The sequence below is a fragment of the Pristiophorus japonicus genome, chromosome 4, assembly GCF_044704955.1.
Source record: "Pristiophorus japonicus isolate sPriJap1 chromosome 4, sPriJap1.hap1, whole genome shotgun sequence".
NCBI lineage: Eukaryota > Metazoa > Chordata > Chondrichthyes > Pristiophoridae > Pristiophorus > Pristiophorus japonicus.
In genome coordinates, this window is record NC_091980.1 from 160,232,702 (window position 1) to 160,249,655 (window position 16,954).

A 16,954-nucleotide genomic window follows, 5' to 3' on the forward strand; every position below is an offset into this window, starting at 1 on the left:
AAGAATCTGCAATCGATTAAGTGAGTGGGCAAAGAATTGTCAGATACTCTCTGGATCAGTTCCTACGGATTGGAGGGTAGCTAATGTAACCCCACTTAAAAAAAAAGGAGGGAGAGAGAAAATAGAGAATTATAGACCAGTTAGCCTGACATCGGTAGTGGGGAAAATTTTGGAATCAATTATTAAAGACATAATAGCAGCGCATTTGGAAAGCAGTGACAGGATCAGTCCAAGTCAGCATGGATTTATGAAAGGGAAATCATGCTTGACAAATCTTCTAGAGCTTTTTGGGAATGTAACTAGTAGAGTGGATAAGGGAGAACCAGTAGATGTGGTGTATTTGGACTTTCAAAAGGCTTTTGACAAGGTCCCACACAAGAGATTGGTGTGCAAAATTAAGGCACATGGTATTGGGGGTAATGTATTGACGTGGATAGAGAGCTGGTTGGCAGAAAGGAAGCAAAGAGTAGGAATAAACGGGTCCTTTTCAGAATGGCAGGAAGTGACTAGTGGGGTACCGCAAGGTCCAGTGCTGGGACCCCAGCTATTTACAATATACATTAATAATTTGGGTGAAGGAATTGAATGTAATATCTCCAAATTTGCAGATGACACTAAGCTGGGTGGCAGTGTGAGCTGTGAGGAGGATGCTAAGAGGCTACAGCGTGACTTGGACAGGTTAGGTGATTGAACAAATGCAAGGCAGGTGCAGTATAATGTAGATAAGTGTGAGGTTATCCACTTGTGGCAAAAACAGGGAGGCAGAATATTATCTGAATGGTGACAGATTAGGAAAAGGGGAGGTGCAACAAGACCTAGGTGTCATGGTACATCAGTCATTAAAAGTTGGCATGCAGGTACAGCAGGTGGTGAAGGCAAATGGCATGTTGGCCTTCAGAGCGAGAGAATTTGAGTATAGGAGCAAGGAGGTCTTGCTGCAGTTGTACAGGGCCTTGGTGAGGCCACACCTTGAATAGTGTATACAGTTTTGGTCTCCTAACCTGAGGAAGGACATTCTTGCTATTGAGGGGGTGCAGAAAAGGTTCACCAGACTGATTCCCGGGATGGCAGGACTGACATATGAAGAAAGACTGAATCGACTAGGCTTATATTCACTGGAATTTAGAAGAATGAGAGGGGGTCTCATAGAAACATATAAAATTCTGACGGAATTGGACAGGTGAGATGCAGGAAGAATGTTCCCGATGTTGGGATAGTCCAGAACCAGGGATTACAGTCCAAGGATAAGGGGTAAGCCATTTAGGACCGAGATGAGGAGAAACTTCTTCACTCAGAGAATTGTGAACCTGTGGAATTCTCTATCACAGAAAGTTGTTGAGGCCAGTTCGTTAGATATATTCAAAAGGGAGTTAGATGTGGCCCTTACGGCTAAAGGGATCAAGGGGTATAGAGAGAAAGCAGGAATGGGGTACTGAAGTTGCATGATCAGCTATGATATTGAATGGCCGAATGGCCTACTCCTGCAGCTATTTTCTATGTTTCTATGGTGTATAATATGGGGTAATCCACTTTATTAGGAAGAATAAAAAAGCAAAATTATTTAAATGGAGAGAAATTACAAAATGCTGCGGTACAGAGGGATCTGGTGGTCCACGTACATGAAACACAAAAAGTTAGCATGTAGGTTCAGCAAATAATTAGGAAGGCAACTAGAATGTTGGCCTTTATAAAAGTAGGGAAGTCTTGCTACAACTGTATAGGACATTGCTGAGACCACACCTGGATTACTGCATACAGTTTTAAGAAGGGATAGACTTGCATTGGAGGCAGTTCAGAGAAGGTTTAATAGGATGATTCCTGAGATGAAGGGGTTGTCTTATGAAGATAGGTTGGACCTATACTCACTAGAGTTTAGAATAATGAGAGGTGATCTTATTGAAACGTATAAGATTCTGAGGGGGCTGGCTCGAGGGGCCAAATGGGCTGCACCTGCTCCTAATTCTTATGTTCTTATACAGCACAGAAACACACCATTCGGCCCAACCAGTCCATGCCAGCGTTTTTGCTCCACTCGAGCCTCCTCCCATCTTTCCTCATCTAAATCTATCAGTATAATCTTCTAATCCCTTCTCCTGCCTATGTTTGTCTAGTCTCCCCTTAAATGCACCTATACTAGAAACATAGAAAATAGGTGCAGGAGTAGGCCATTCAATAAGATCATTGCTGATCATTCACCTCAGTACCCCTTTCCCACTTTCTCTCCATACCCCTTAATCCCTTTAGCCGTAAGGGCCAAATCTAACTCCCTCTTGAATATATCCAATGAACTGGCATCAACAACTCTCTGCGGTAGGGAATTCCACAGGTTAACAACTCAGAGTGAAGAGGTTTTTCCTCATCTCAGTCCTAAATGGCTTACCCCTTATCCTTAGATTATGTCCCCTGGTTCTGGACTTCCCCAACATCGGGAACATTCTTCCCGCATCTAACCTGTCCAGTCCCATCAGAATTTTAAATATTTCTATGAGATCCCCTCTCATCCTTCTAAACTCCAGTGAATAAAGGCCCAGTCGATCCAGTCTCTCCTCATATGTCAATCCTGCCATCCCGGGATCAATCTGGTGAAACTTTGCTGCACTCCCTCAATAGCAAGAATGTCCTTCCTCAGATTAGGAGACCAAAACTGCACACAATATTCCAGGTGAGGCCTCACTAAGGCCCTGTACAACTGCAGTCAGACCTCCCTGCTCCTATACTCAAATCCCCTAGCTATGAAGGCCAACATACCATTTGCCTTCTTCACCGCCTGCTGTACCTGCATGCCAACTTTCAATGACTGATGTACCATGACACCCAGGTCTCATTGCACCTCCCCTTTTCCTAATCTGCCGCCATTCAGATAATATTCTGCCTTCGTGTTTTTGCCACCAAAGTGGATAAACTCACATTTATCCACATTATACTGCATCTGCCATGCATTTGCCCACTCACCTAACCTGTTCAAGTCACCCTGCAGCCTTTTAGCATCCTCCTCATAGCTCATACTGCCACCCAGCTTAGTGTCATCTGCAAACTTGGAAATATTGCACTCAATTCCCTCATCCAAATCATTAATGTATATTGTAAATAGCTGGGGTCCCATCACTGAGCCCTGCGGTACCCCACTAATCACTGCCTGCCATTCTGAAAAGGATCCGTTTATCCCGACTCTCTGCTTCCTGTCTGCCAACCAGTTCTCTATCCACATCAGTACACTACCCCCAATACCATGTACTTTAATTTTGCACACCAATCTCTTGTGCGGGACCTTGTCAAAAGCCTTTTGAAAGTCCAAATACACCACAACCACTGGTTCTCCCTTGTCCACTCTGCCAGTTACATCCTCAAAAAATTCTAGAAGATTTGTCAAGCGTGATTTCCCTTTCATAGATCCATGCTGACTTGGACCGATCCCGTCACTGCTTTCCAAATGTGCTGCTATTTCATCTTTAATAATTGATTCCAACATTTTCCCCACTAGCGATGTCAGGCTAGCTGGTCTATAATTCCCCGTTTTCTCTCTCCCTCCTTTCTTAAAAAGTGGTGTTACATTAGCTGTCCTCCAGTCCATATGAACTGATCCAGAGTCGATAGACTGTTGGAAAATGATCACCAATGCATCCACTATTTCTAGGGCTACTTCCTTAAGTACTCTGGGATGCAGACCATCAGGCCCTCGGGATTTATCAGCCTTCAATCCCATCTATTTCCCTATCACAATTTATCGCCTAATAAGGATTTCCTTCAGTTCCTCCTCACGAGATCCTCGGTCCCCTAGTATTTCCGGAAGGTTATTTGTGTGTTCCTTCATGAAGACAGAACCAAAGTATTTGTTTAACTGGTCCGCCATTTCTTTGTTCCCCATTATAAATTCACCTGAATCTGACTGCAAGGGACCTATGCTTGTTTTCACTAATCTTTTTCTCTTCGCATATCTATAGAAACTTTTGCAGTCAGTTTTTATGTTTCTAGCAAGCTTCCTCTCATACTCTATTTTGCCCCTCCTAATTAAACCCTTTGTCCTCCTCTGCTGTATTATAACATTCTCACAGTCCTCAGGTTTGCTGCTTTTTCTGGGCAATTTATATGCCTCTTCCTTGGATTTAACACTATCCTTAATTTCCCTTGTTAGCCACGGTTGAGCCACCTTCCCCATTTTATTTTTACTCCAGACAGGGATGTACAATTATTCAACCATTCCTTGTGGTAGCGAGTTCCACATTCTCACCATTCTTTGGGTAAAGAAGTTTCTTCTGAATTCCCTATTGGATTTCTTGGTGACTATCTTATATTGATGGCCTCTAGTTATGCTCTTGCCCACAAGTGGAAACATTCTCTCTGTATCCACTCTATCAAAACCTTTCATAATTTTAAAGATCTTTATTAGGTCACCCCTCAGCCTCCTTCTTTCGAGAGAAAAGCGACTCAGCCTGTTCATCATTTTTTTTTCCAAAAATATACTTTATTCATATAAAATTTTCACAATACACTGGAAAATAGTTCAGTACCTTGCGGTCAGCAATTCCATACAATTCGTTTGGATGCTGACAGCAGTTCCATACAATGCACTATCGTGCATTTCATTTCAAGGTACAGTTTAGTACAATCCGCAAATCATGTTACATGTAGTACTGTGCAAATGAGGGTATTATGTGGAGCAGATAAGAACAGGTTTATATTACATTCCAGGATACATTTCAATACCGATCATGAATCACGTTACATGTAGCACTATGCAGATGAAAGCAGTACATGGAACGGATAAGAATACATTTACATTTCTTAACAAGTTACTAAACAATGCAGGGATTTTCATTATATATGGTGCTCTACGTATACAAGCAGATTAACAAATACAGCCCAAGGAGGGTCTGATTTCATCCCCTGGGTCTAGCGTGGCGGAAGGGCCTTAAACTGTGGCTCTTCCCCATCGTGCCTTTGCGGCGACTGCACCAATCTTTAGTGCGTCTCTCAGCATGTACTCCTGGACCTTGGATTGCGCCAGCCTGTTCATCCTTTCCCGATATCTATACCCTCGCATTTCTGCTATCATACTTGTAAATCTTCTCTGCACCCTCTCCAGTGCCTCTATATCCTTGTTATAATATGGTGACCAGAACTGTACGCAGTACTCCAAGAGTGGTCTCACCAAGGTTCGGTACAGGTTTAGCATAACTTCCCTAATTTTCAATTCTATACCACTAAAAATAAACAGTGCTTCATTTGCTTTTTTATGGCCTTGCTAATCTGTCACAACTTTGTGATTTGTGTATTTGTACTCTTGAGATTCCTTTGTTCCTCTACCCCACCTAGACTCACACCTCCAATAAATGATCTCCCTGTTCTTCCTACCAAAATGTAATACCTCACATTTATCTATATTGAACTTCATTTGCCAATTATATGCCCATTCTGCAAATTTATTAATGTCCTCCTGTAATTTGGTGCAGTCCTCCTCGGTATTGACTATCCCCCCAATTTGGTGTCATCCGCAAATTTAGAAATTGTGCTTTTTGATTCCAAAGTATAAATCGTTAATGTAAATTGTCAACAACACAGTGGTCCCAGCACTGATCCTTGTGGAACATCGATCTTCTGCCACTATGAATAGCTACCTTTTACCTCTACTCTCTGCTTTCTGTCTTGAAGCCAGCTAGCTATCCATTCTGCTACTTGTCCCCTGACTCCGCATTCTCTGACCTTGTTCATCAGTCTATTATGGGATACCTTATCGATGGTCTTTTGAAAATCTAGATAAATTACATCTACTGCATTACCATTGTCTACACTCACCGTTACCATGTCAAAAAATTCAATGAGGTTGGTCAAGCAAGACTTTCCCTTTTGAAATCCATGCTGACTATTCATTATTATATTGTTGAGGCCCACTTCCTGCTCCCTTGACCCTATTCCCATCAAACTGCTGACCACCCAACTTCCTTTTCTGGCTCCCATGTTAGCTGACATTGTTAATGATTCTCTCCCCTCCGGTACTGTTCCCCTCAAATCTGCTAACATCACCTCGCTCAAAAAAAACCCCAACCCTCAACCCCTCTGTCCTTGCAAACTACCGCCCCATCTGTAACCTCCCTTTCCTTTCTAAAGTCCTTGAACGTGTTGTCGCCTCCCAAATCCGTGGGCATGTTTGAATCCCTCCAATCCGATTTCCACCCCTGCCACAGTACCAAAACGACTCTCATCAAAGTCACAACTGACATCCTTTGTGACCGTGACAAAGGTAAACTATCCATCCTTGTCCTTCTTGACTTGTCTACTGCCTTTGACATGGTTGACCACTATCCTTCACCCACACCTCTCCACCGTGGGTGGGACTGCATTCACCTGGTTCCATTTATTATCGATCTGATCATAGCCAGAGAATCACCTGCAACTCTTTCTCTTCCTGCCCCCGCATCATTGCCTCTGGTGTTCCCCAAGGATCTATCCTTGGACCCCTCCTATTTCTCATCTACATGTTGCCTCTTGGCGACCATCTGAAAACACAGCATCAGTTTCCACATGTATGCTGATGACACCCAGCTCTACCTCATTACAAATTCTCTCGAACCCTCCTCAATTGTTAGACTGCTTATACGACATCCAGTTCTGGCCGAACAGAAATTTTTTCCAATTGAATATTGGGAAGACTAATGCTATTGTTTTCGGTCCCCGCCACAAAATCCGTTCCTAATCACTAACTCCATCCCTCTCCCCAACTTCTGTATGAGGCTGAACCACATTGTTCACAATATTGGGGTCATACTTGACCCTGAAATGAGCTTTCGACCACATATCCACAGCATAACGAAGACCGCCTATTTCCACCTTCAGAACATCGCCCGTCTCCGCCCTTGCCTCAGCTCATCTGTTGCTGAAACCCTCACCCATGCCTTCATTACCTCTAGATTTGACTGTTCCAATGCACTCCTGGCTGGCCTCCCATATTCTACCCTATATAAACTAGAGGTAATCCAAAACTCGGCTGCCCATGCCCTAACTCGCACCAAGTTCAGCTCACCCATCACCCCTGTGCTCGCTGACCTACATTGGCTCCTGGTTAAGCAATGAGTCAATTTCTAAAATCTCACCCTTGTTTTCAAATCCCTCCATGGCCTCACCCCTCCATATCTCTAATCTCCTCCAGCCCCAACCCCCTGCCCTCCCCCGCCCCAGATCCTCTAATTCTGCCCTCTTGAGTATCCCTAATTATAATCGCTCAACTATTGGTGGCCGTGCCTTCTGTTGCCTAAACCTCTCCATCTCTCTTTCCTCCTTTAAGACGCATAATACTTCTGCGTAGCGCCTTGGGACGTTTCCCCACATTAAAGGCACTATATGTATGTGTATATCATGTTGTTCCGGCATTGACTTTTTTGCGGCACTGCTGCTGCTGCCCCCTCTGCTTTGGGGCTATGTTGATGTCGATGATGGATCGGATTAGGCAGTAGTCTGTCCAGAAGTCGTCGGCTCCTTGCGATCCCTGGCTCATACGATGACATAGTCAAGCAGGTGCCAGTGCTTGGAGCGAGGGTGTTGCCACGATGCCTTGTATTTGTCTCTCTGGCAGAACAGGGTGTTGATGATTACAAGTTCGTGCTCTAGACATTTTGTCAGGAGTAGGGTACCACTCAGAAGTAGTGCAGTGCCGCAGAAAAGTCAATGCCGGAGCACTTAAGGACCCAACTAAGAGAGCCCTATACAGCCAGTGCCTCACAACTAACCTGGCGTGCCTCGACAACTCCGAGACGCAGAATGCCCACAGTGCTTGGTCTGCCCTCCAGGCCTCTATAACTAGTGCCTGCAAAGTGACACTCGGTTACTCAACCAGAAAGCACCAGGACTGGTTTGATGAGAATGATCAGGAGATCCAAGAGCTAATAGAGCGCAAGTGCAGGGCGTTTGAGCCTTAAACAACCCAATGTGGGAACAGCATTACAGACAGCTCAAGGCTGAGGTCCAACAAAAAACCCGGGACCTAAAGAACAGGTGGTGGATGAAGAAAGCACAGGAGATATAGCAGCTGGCCGACAACCATGATGTGCGAGGATTCATCATCGCAGTCAAGGCCACCTATGGGCCAAACACCCAAGGCCCCACCCCACTGCTGGCCAAGAACAGGGAAACACTCATCAAGGACACTGAGGCAGTCAGGGCCCGCTGGAAGGAGCACTTTGAAGATCTCCTCAATCGAGACTCTGCCTCGAGTGTTCTCGACTCCATCCTGCAGCACGCATACCGCCACCACCTCAGTGAGACCCCAATGCTGCACAAGGTAGAAAAAGCCAAAAACAAGATGGTTACGTATGCGGACGGAATCCCTGCCGAGGCATTGAAGTATGGCAGAGAGGCACTGTTGGCACGAATACACGACCTCTTCTCTATCATCTGGAGGGAGGAGAGCATGCCTGGGGATCTCAGAGATGCAGTAATCGTGACCATCTTTAAAAAAGGGGACAAGTCTGACTGCGGCAACTACAGAGAACTACAGAGAAATCTCCCTGCTATCAGCCACCGGGAAAGTCGTCGCTAGAGTCCTCCTCAACCGTCTTCTCCCCATGGCCAAGGAGCTCCTCCCGGAGTCACAGTGCGGATTTCGTCCCCTACAGGGCACAACGGGTATGCTTTTTGTAGCACGACAGCTACAGGAAAAATGCAGAGAACAGCGCCAGCCCTTATACGTGGCCTTCTTCGATCTTACAAAGGCCTTTGACACTCAACCGCAGGGGTCTATGGAGTGTCCTCCTCCATTTCGGATGCCCCCAAAAGTTTGTCACCATCCTCCGCCTGCTCCACGATGACATGCAAGCCGTGATCCTTACCAACGGATCCATCACAGACCCAATCCACGTCTGGACCGGGGTCAAACAGGGCTGCGTCATCGCACCAACCCTCTTCTCAATCTTTCTCGCCGCCATGCTTCACCTCAGTCAACAAGCTCCCCGCTGGAGTGGGACTAAACTACAGAACCAGTGGGAACCTGTTCAAACTGCGCCATCTCCAGGCCAGATCCAAGACCACCCCAACCTCTGTCATAGAGCTACAGTACGTGGACTACTCCTGCGTCTGCGCACGTACAGAGGCTGAACTCCAACACATAGTCGACGTATTTACTGAGGCGTATGAAAGCATAGGCCTTACTCTAAACATCCGTAAGACAAAGGTCCTCCACCAGCCTGTCCTCACCCTACAGCACTGCACCCCAGTCATCAAGATTCACAGTGTGGCCCTGGACACCATGGACCACTTCCCATATCTAGGGAGCATCCTATCAACAAGAGCAGGAATCGACGATGAGATCCAACACCGCCTCCAGTGCGGCCTTTGGTCCCCTGAGGAAAAGTGTGTTTGAAGACCAGACCATCCAAACTGCCACCAAGCTCATGGTCTACAGGGCTGTAGTAATACCTGCCCTCCTGTATGGCTGAGATACGGACCATGTACAGTAGACACCTCAAGTTGCTGCAGAAATATCACCAAAGATGTCTCCACAAGATCGTACAAATCTCCTGGGAGGACAGGCGCACTAACATCAGCGTCTTCACTCAGGCTAACATTACCACCATTGAAGCACTGACCACACTCTATCAGCTCCGCTGGGCAGACCACATAGTCTGCATGCCAGACACGAGACTCCCAAAGCAAGTGCTCTACTCGGAGCTCCTTCATGGCAAATGAGCCAAAGGTGGGCAGCGGAAATGCTACAAGTACACCCTCAAAGCTTTACTGATAAAGTGCAACATCCCCACTGACACCTGGGAGTCCCTGGCCCAAGACCGCCCTAAGTGGAGGAAATGCATCCGAGAGGGCGCTGAGCACTTTGAGTCTCAACGGCGAGAGCGTGAAGAGGTCCAGCGCAGGCAGCAGAAGGAACGTGTGGCGAATCAGTCTCACCCACCCCTTCCCTCAATGACTATCTGTCCCACCTGTGACAGCGTCTGTGGCTCTTGTATTGGACTGTTCAGCCACCTAAGAACTCACTTCAGGAGTGGAAGCAAGTCTTCCTCGATTCCGAGGGACTGCCTATGATATCATGTTGTTGGTTTCTAGATGTTCTTCTATTTTCTCCTTTGTAGGGATTCCATTATTTTTCCTACCACCGATGTTAAGCTGACTGTTCATAATTCCCTGGACATGTTCTATCCCCCTTCTTAAATATAGGTATTTTAATTATCCGCCAGCTCTCTGGCACTACACTTTTTTCTAAATTGAGTAGTAATGCCTCTGCTATCTCTTCCCTAGATTCTTTTAAAATGCATGGATGAAATCCATCCAGACTAGGGGTTTTATCCTGAGTTTGATTAGTTTATTTAATATATCCCCTCTTTATTTTAAATGCACTTATCTCATCAGCCAATGTCTTGTCCACCTGTTCCATCTCCCTCGTAAATACTGAAGCAAAATAATTATTTAATATTTCCGCCATCTCTCTATCATTATCCGGTCTATCCCTTAATGGCCCTATTTCCATTCCAACCTTCCTTTTTTTTTAAAAATTGATATGCCTGTAGAATATTTTACTACTTTGTTTTATGTTCCTTGATAATTTAATTTCATAGTTCTTCTTTGCATTTCTAATTGTTTTTTTGACTTCTCTCCTAATCTTTTTTTCTTTTCCCTTATCATGCACTCCCCTGCTGTCAATGTACAGTGACAGGATCGGACCAAGTCAGCATGGATTTATGAAAGGGAAATCATGCTTGACGAATCTTCTGGAATTTTTTGAGGATGTAACTAGCAGAGTGGACAAGGGAGAACCAGTGGATGTGGTGTATTTGGACTTTCAAAAGGCTTTTGACAAGGTCCCGCACAAGACATTGGTGTGCAAAATCAAAGTGCATGGTATTGGGGGTAATATACTGACGTGGATTGAGAACTGGTTGGCAGACAGGAAGCAGAGAGTTGGGAATAAATGGGTCCTTTTCAGAATGGCAGGCAGTGACTAGTGGAGTGCCACAGGGCTCAGTGCTGGGACCCCAGCTCTTTACAATATACATTAATGATTTGGATGAGGGAATTGAGTGCAATATTTCCAAGTTTGCAGATGACACTAAGCTGGGTGGCAGTATGAGCTGTGAGGAGGACGCTAAGAGGCTGCAGGGTGACTTGGACAGGTTAGGTGAATGGGCAAATGCATGGCAGATGCAGTATAATGTGGATCAATGTGAGGTTATCCATTTTGGGGGCAAAAACACGAAGGCAGATTATTTGAATGGTGGCAGATTAGGAAAACGGGAGGTGCAACAAGACCTGGGTGTCATGGTTCATCAGTCATTGAAAGTGGGCATGCAGGTACAGCAGGTGATGAAGGCAGCAAATGGTATGTTGGCCTTCATAGCTAGGGGATTTGAGTATAGGAGCAGGGAGATCTTTCTGCAGTTGTACAGGGCCTCAGTGAGGCCTCACCTGGAATATTGTGTTCAGTTTTGGTTTCCTAATCTGAGGAAGGACGTTCTTGCTATTGAGGGAGTGCAGCGAAGGTTCATCAGACTGATTCCAGGGATGGCTGGACGATCAGATGAGGAGAGACTGGATCAACTGGGCCTTTATTCACTGCAGTTTAGAAGGTTGAGAGGGGATCTCATAGAAACGTGCAAGATTCTGACGGGACTGGACAGGTTAGATGCGGAAAGAATGTTCCCGATGTTGGGAAAGTCCAGAGCCAGGGGACATAGTCTTAGGATAAGGGGTAGGCCATTTAGGACTGAGATGAGGAGAAACTTCTTCACTCAGAGTTGTTAACCTGTGGAATTCCCTGCCGCAGGGAGTTGTTGATGCCAGTTCATTGGATATATTCAAGAGGGAGTTAGATATGGCACTTACGGCTAAGGGGATCAAGGGGTATGGAGAGAAAGCAGGAAAGGGGTACTGAGGGACTGATCAGCCATGATCTCATTGAATGGCGGTGCATGCTCGAAGGGCCTACTCCTGCACCTATTTTCTATGTTTCTATGTACTTAATGTATGCCTCTTTCCTTCCCCTCAATTGTTCACATGGCTTTATTCATCCATGGAATCTCACTGGTGTTTAGTTTGTTCTTTACTGCACTCTGTTGAACACAGTTTTTAAATGTTTCCCATTGCTGTTCTACATAGTTTTTGCCAATATTGTTACCCATTTTATTTTCCCATTCCCTTATCCTCTTTACCTGCCTCTTCCGTCCAATTATCAGCGTAGTTGAAATCCCCCATGATTATTATACTATGTTTTTTGCTAATTTCCCTGATTTGTCTGCATATTTCTTCCTCCACCTCCTTTCCACTATTATATGATCTGTAGACTACACCTATTAGTGATCCTTTAATCTCTATCCATATGGAGTCTATTTTTGTCTTAATGATAGCTGCGTCATTTTTTTCTACTGCAATTGTTATCCCTAATAAGTATAGCTGCTCCGCCTCCCCTTTTTTCCCCCTCTACCTTTTCTAAATATGTTATAACCTGCAATTTTTAATTCCCAGTCCTGATTTTTCTGTCGCCATGTTTCAGTAATCCCTATGTCTGGTTCCTCGCAACGCATGATGGCCTCCAGCACCTGTTTTCCTCTCACTTTATGTTTAACCATCTTTTTAGATTCCTGTTCTATAACTAATTATTTCCTTGCCCTCAATGTCTTCCCTTACTTCAGGGATGCAACTATTTGTACTAATTGAATGGCTGCCTTTTCTCTGATTGGTTCTCTATTATCACATGACCTCTTGCTGATTGGTCCCCTTGGAGGATAAGCCACACTCTTTAGTGTCTCTGGAATGTGTAAATGGTACCACCCAGCCAAATTTGCACATTGTAACATGATCTGTTTTGACTTCAGAAGTCAGAAAGGACACACATCGCCCCCAGCCGAAGTCCCTTACCCCAGCACAAGTGCATGGGGCATTGTGTGCGGATTGTTAACAGGTTTATTGGGTATGAAGTGAATAGTGACAGTGTCATGAATTCTGGATTTCATACACCACAACGATGTCCCTGACGCACAAAGCTTTCCGAGACATCGGGTGTAGGTGTAAAGGGTGTTGGAAGAACGTGATGCGTCTTCCCCTCTCTCTCTCCCTCCCTCCCCTTTGCTCTCTCTCTCTCTCTCTCTCCCCTTCGCTCTCTCTCTCTCTCTCTCCCCCCTTCGCTCTCTCTCTCTCTCTCTCTCTCTTCCTCCCCTTCACCCCCTTCTCTCTCTCTCCATTCCTCACCCTTCCTCCCCTTCTCTCTCTCTCTCTTCCTCTCTATTCCTCTCTCTCCCCTTCTCCTCCCTGCCTCCCCTTCTCACTCTCTCCCTTCGCTCAATCTCTCCCTCCCTCCCCTTCGCTCACTCCCTTCCTCCCCTTCGCTCACTCCCTTCCTCCCCTTTTGTCTCTTTCTCTGCCTCCGTCCCCTTCTCTCTCTCCGTCCCTCCCATTCTCTCTCTCTCTCTCTCCCTTCCTCCCCTTCTCTCTCTCTCTATCTCTCTCCATTCCTCCCCTTCATCCCCTTCTCTCTCTCTCCCTTCATCCCCTTCTCTCTCTCTCCCTTCATCCCCTTCTCTCTCTCTCCCTTCATCCCCTTCTCTCTCTCTCTCCCTTCATCCCCCCTCCTCCTCTCTCTCTCTCTCCCTTCCTCCCCTTCTCTCTATCCCTTCTCTCGCTCTCTCCCTTCCTCCCCTTCACCCCCTTCTCTCTCTATTCCTCTCCCTTCCTCCCCTTCTCTCTCTCCCTTCCTCCCCTTCTCTCGCTCCCTCCCTCCCCTTCACCCCCTTCTCTCTCTCTCCATTCCTCTCCCTTCCTCCCCTTCTCTCTCTCTCGCCCCTCTTCTCTCTCTCTCTCCCTCCCTCTCTCCCTCCCTTCCTCCCCTTCTCTCTCTCTCTCTCCTTCGCTCTCTCTCTCCCCTTCGCTCGCTCTCTCTCTCTCCCCTTCGCTCTCTCTCTCTCTCTCCCCCTTTCGCGCTCTCTCTCTCTCTCTCTCTCCCCCCTTCGCTCGCTCTCTCCCTCTACCCCCTTCGCTCTCTCTCTCCCTCTCTCCCCTTCGCGCTCTCTCTCCCTCTCTCTCGCTTCCTCCCCTTCGCTCAATCTCTCCCTTCCTCCCCTTCGCTCAATCTCTCCCTTCCTCCCCTTCTCTCTCTCTCCCTTCTCTCGCTCTCTCCCCCTTCCTCCCCTTCGCTCACTCTCTCCCTTCCTCCCCTTTTCTCCCTTTCTCTCTCTCTCCATTACTCTCCCTTCATCCCCTTCTCTCTCTCTTCCTTCATCCCCATCTCTCTCTCCCTTCATCCCCTTCGCTCTCTCTCTCTCTCCCTTCCTCCCCTTCTCTCTCTCTCTCCCTTCTCTCGCTCACTCCCTTCCTCCCCTTTACCCCCTTCTCTCTCTCTCTATTCCTCTCCCTTCACCCCCTTCTCTCTCTCTCCCTTCCTCCCCTTCTCTCTCTCTCTTCCTCCCCTTCTCTCGCTCTCTCCCTTCCTCCCCTTCACCCCCTTCTCTCTCTCCATTCCTCTCCCTTCCTCCCCTTCTCTCTCTCCCTTCCCCCCTTCTCTTTCTCTCCATTCCTCTCCCTTCCTCCCCTTCTCTCTCTCTCTTCTCTCTCTCTCCCTTCCTCCCCTTCTCTCTCTCTCCCCCTTCCTCCCCTTCTCTCTCTCCCTTCCTCCACTTCTCTCTCTCTCTCTCCCTTCCTCCACTTCTCTCTCTCTCTCTCCCTTCCTCCCCTTCTCTCTCTCTCTCTCCCTTCCTCCCCTTCTCTCTCTCTCTCTCCCTTCCTCCCCTTCTCTCTCTCTCCCTTCCTCCCCTTCTCTCTCTCCCTCACCCTCCCCTTCTCTCGCTCTCACCCTCCCCTTTTCTCTCTCTGTCTCTCTCTCTCCATTCCTCTCCCTTCATCCCCTTCTCTCTCCATTCCTCTCCCTTCATCCCCTTCTCTCTCCATTCCTCTCCCTTCATCCCCTTCTCTCTCCCCTCCCTCCCTCACCCTCTCTCTCTCTCCCCTCCCTCCCTCACCCTCTCTCTCTCTCCCCTCCCTTCGCTCTCTCTCTCTCCCCCTCCCTTCGCTCTCTCTCTCTCTCCCTCCCTTCGCTCTCTCTCTCTCTCCCTCCCTTCGCTCTCTCTCTCTCTCCCCTCCCTTCGCTCTCTCTCTCTCTCCCCTCCCTTCGCTCTCTCTCTCTCTCCCCTCCCTTCGCTCTCTCTCTCTCTCTCCCCTCCCTTCGCTCTCTCTCTCTCTCCCCTCCCTTCGCTCTCTCTCTCTCTCTCCCCTCCCTTCGCTCTCTCTCTCTCTCTCCCCTCCCTTCGCTCTCTCTCTCTCTCTCCCTCCCTTCGCTCTCTCTCTCTCTCCCCCTCCCTTCGCTCTCTCTCTCTCTCTCCCCTCCCTTCGCTCTCTCTCTCTCTCTCTCCCCTCCCTTCGCTCTCTCTCTCTCTCTCTCCCTCCCTTCGCTCTCTCTCTCTCTCTCTCTCCCCTCCCTTCGCTCTCTCTCTCTCTCTCTCTCTCTCCCCTTCGCTCTCTCTCTCCTTCGCGCTCTCTCTCTCTCTCCCCTTCGCGCTCTCTCTCTCTCTCTTCCCCTTCGCGCTCTCTCTCTCTCTCTCTCCCCTTCGCGCTCTCTCTCTCTCTCTCTCCCCTTCGCGCTCTCTCTCTCTCTCTCTCTCCCCCTTCGCTCTCTCTCTCTCTCTCCCTCCTCCTCCCTTCCTCCCCTTCGCTCAATCTCTCCCTTCCTCCCCTTCGCTCAATCTCTCCCTTCCTCCCCCTTCTCTCAATCTCTCCCTTCCTCCCCTTCTCTCAATCTCTCCCTTCCTCCCCTTCGCTCACTCCCTTCCTCCCCTTCGCTCACTCCCTTCCTCCCCTTTTGTCTCTTTCTCTGCCTTCCTCCCCTTCTCTCTCTCTCTGTCCCTCCCATTCTCTCTCTCCGTCCCTCCCATTCTCTCTCTCCGTCCCTCCCATTCTCTCTCTCCGTCCCTCCCATTCTCTCTCTCCGTCCCTCCCATTCTCTCTCTCCGTCCCTCCCATTCTCTCTCTCCGTCCCTCCCATTCTCTCTCTCCGTCCCTCCCATTCTCTCTCTCCGTCCCTCCCATTCTCTCTCTCCGTCCCTCCCATTCTCTCCTCTCCGTCCCTCCCATTCTCTCTCTCCGTCCCTCCCATTCTCTCTCTCCGTCCCTCCCATTCTCTCTCTCCGTCCCTCCCATTCTCTCTCTCCGTCCCTCCCATTCTCTCTCTCCGTCCCTCCCATTCTCTCTCTCCGTCCCTCCCATTCTCTCTCTCCGTCCCTCCCATTCTCTCTCTCCGTCCCTCCCATTCTCTCTCTCCGTCACTCCCATTCTCTCTCTCCGTCACTCCCATTCTCTCTCTCCGTCCCTCCCATTCTCTCTCTCCGTCCCTCCCATTCTCTCTCTCCGTCCCTCCCATTCTCTCTCTCCGTCCCTCCCATTCTCTCTCTCCGTCCCTCCCATTCTCTCTCTCCGTCCCTCCCATTCTCTCTCTCTCTGTCCTTCCCATTCTCCCTTCCTCCACTTTCTCTCTCTCTCTCTCTCTCTCTCTCTCTCCATTCCTCTCCCTCTCTCCCCTTCTCTCTCCCTCCCACCCCCTCCCTTCCTCCCTTCTCTCACTCTCTCCCTTCCCTCTCTCTCTCTCCCTTCTCTCGCTCTCTCCCCCTTCCTCCCTTCTCTCTCTCTCCATTCCTCTCCCTTCCTCCCCTTCTCTCGCTCTCTCCCCCCTTCCTTCCTCCCCTTCGCTCAATCTCTCCCTTCCTCGCCTGCTCTCTCTCTCCCTCTTCCTCCCCTTCTCACACTCTCTCCCTTCTGTCTCTCTCTCTCTCTCTCTCTCCCTTCCTTCCCTCCCTTCTCTCTCCCCCTTCCTCCCCTTCTCTCTCTCTCCCTCTCTATTCCTCTCTCCCCTTCGCCCCTTCGCGCTCTCTCCCTCTCTCTCTCCCTCTCCCCTTCGCTCTCTCTCTCCCTCCCCTTCGCTCTCTCTCCCTCCCCTTCGCTCTCTCTCTCCCTCCCCTTCGCTCTCTCTATTCCTCTC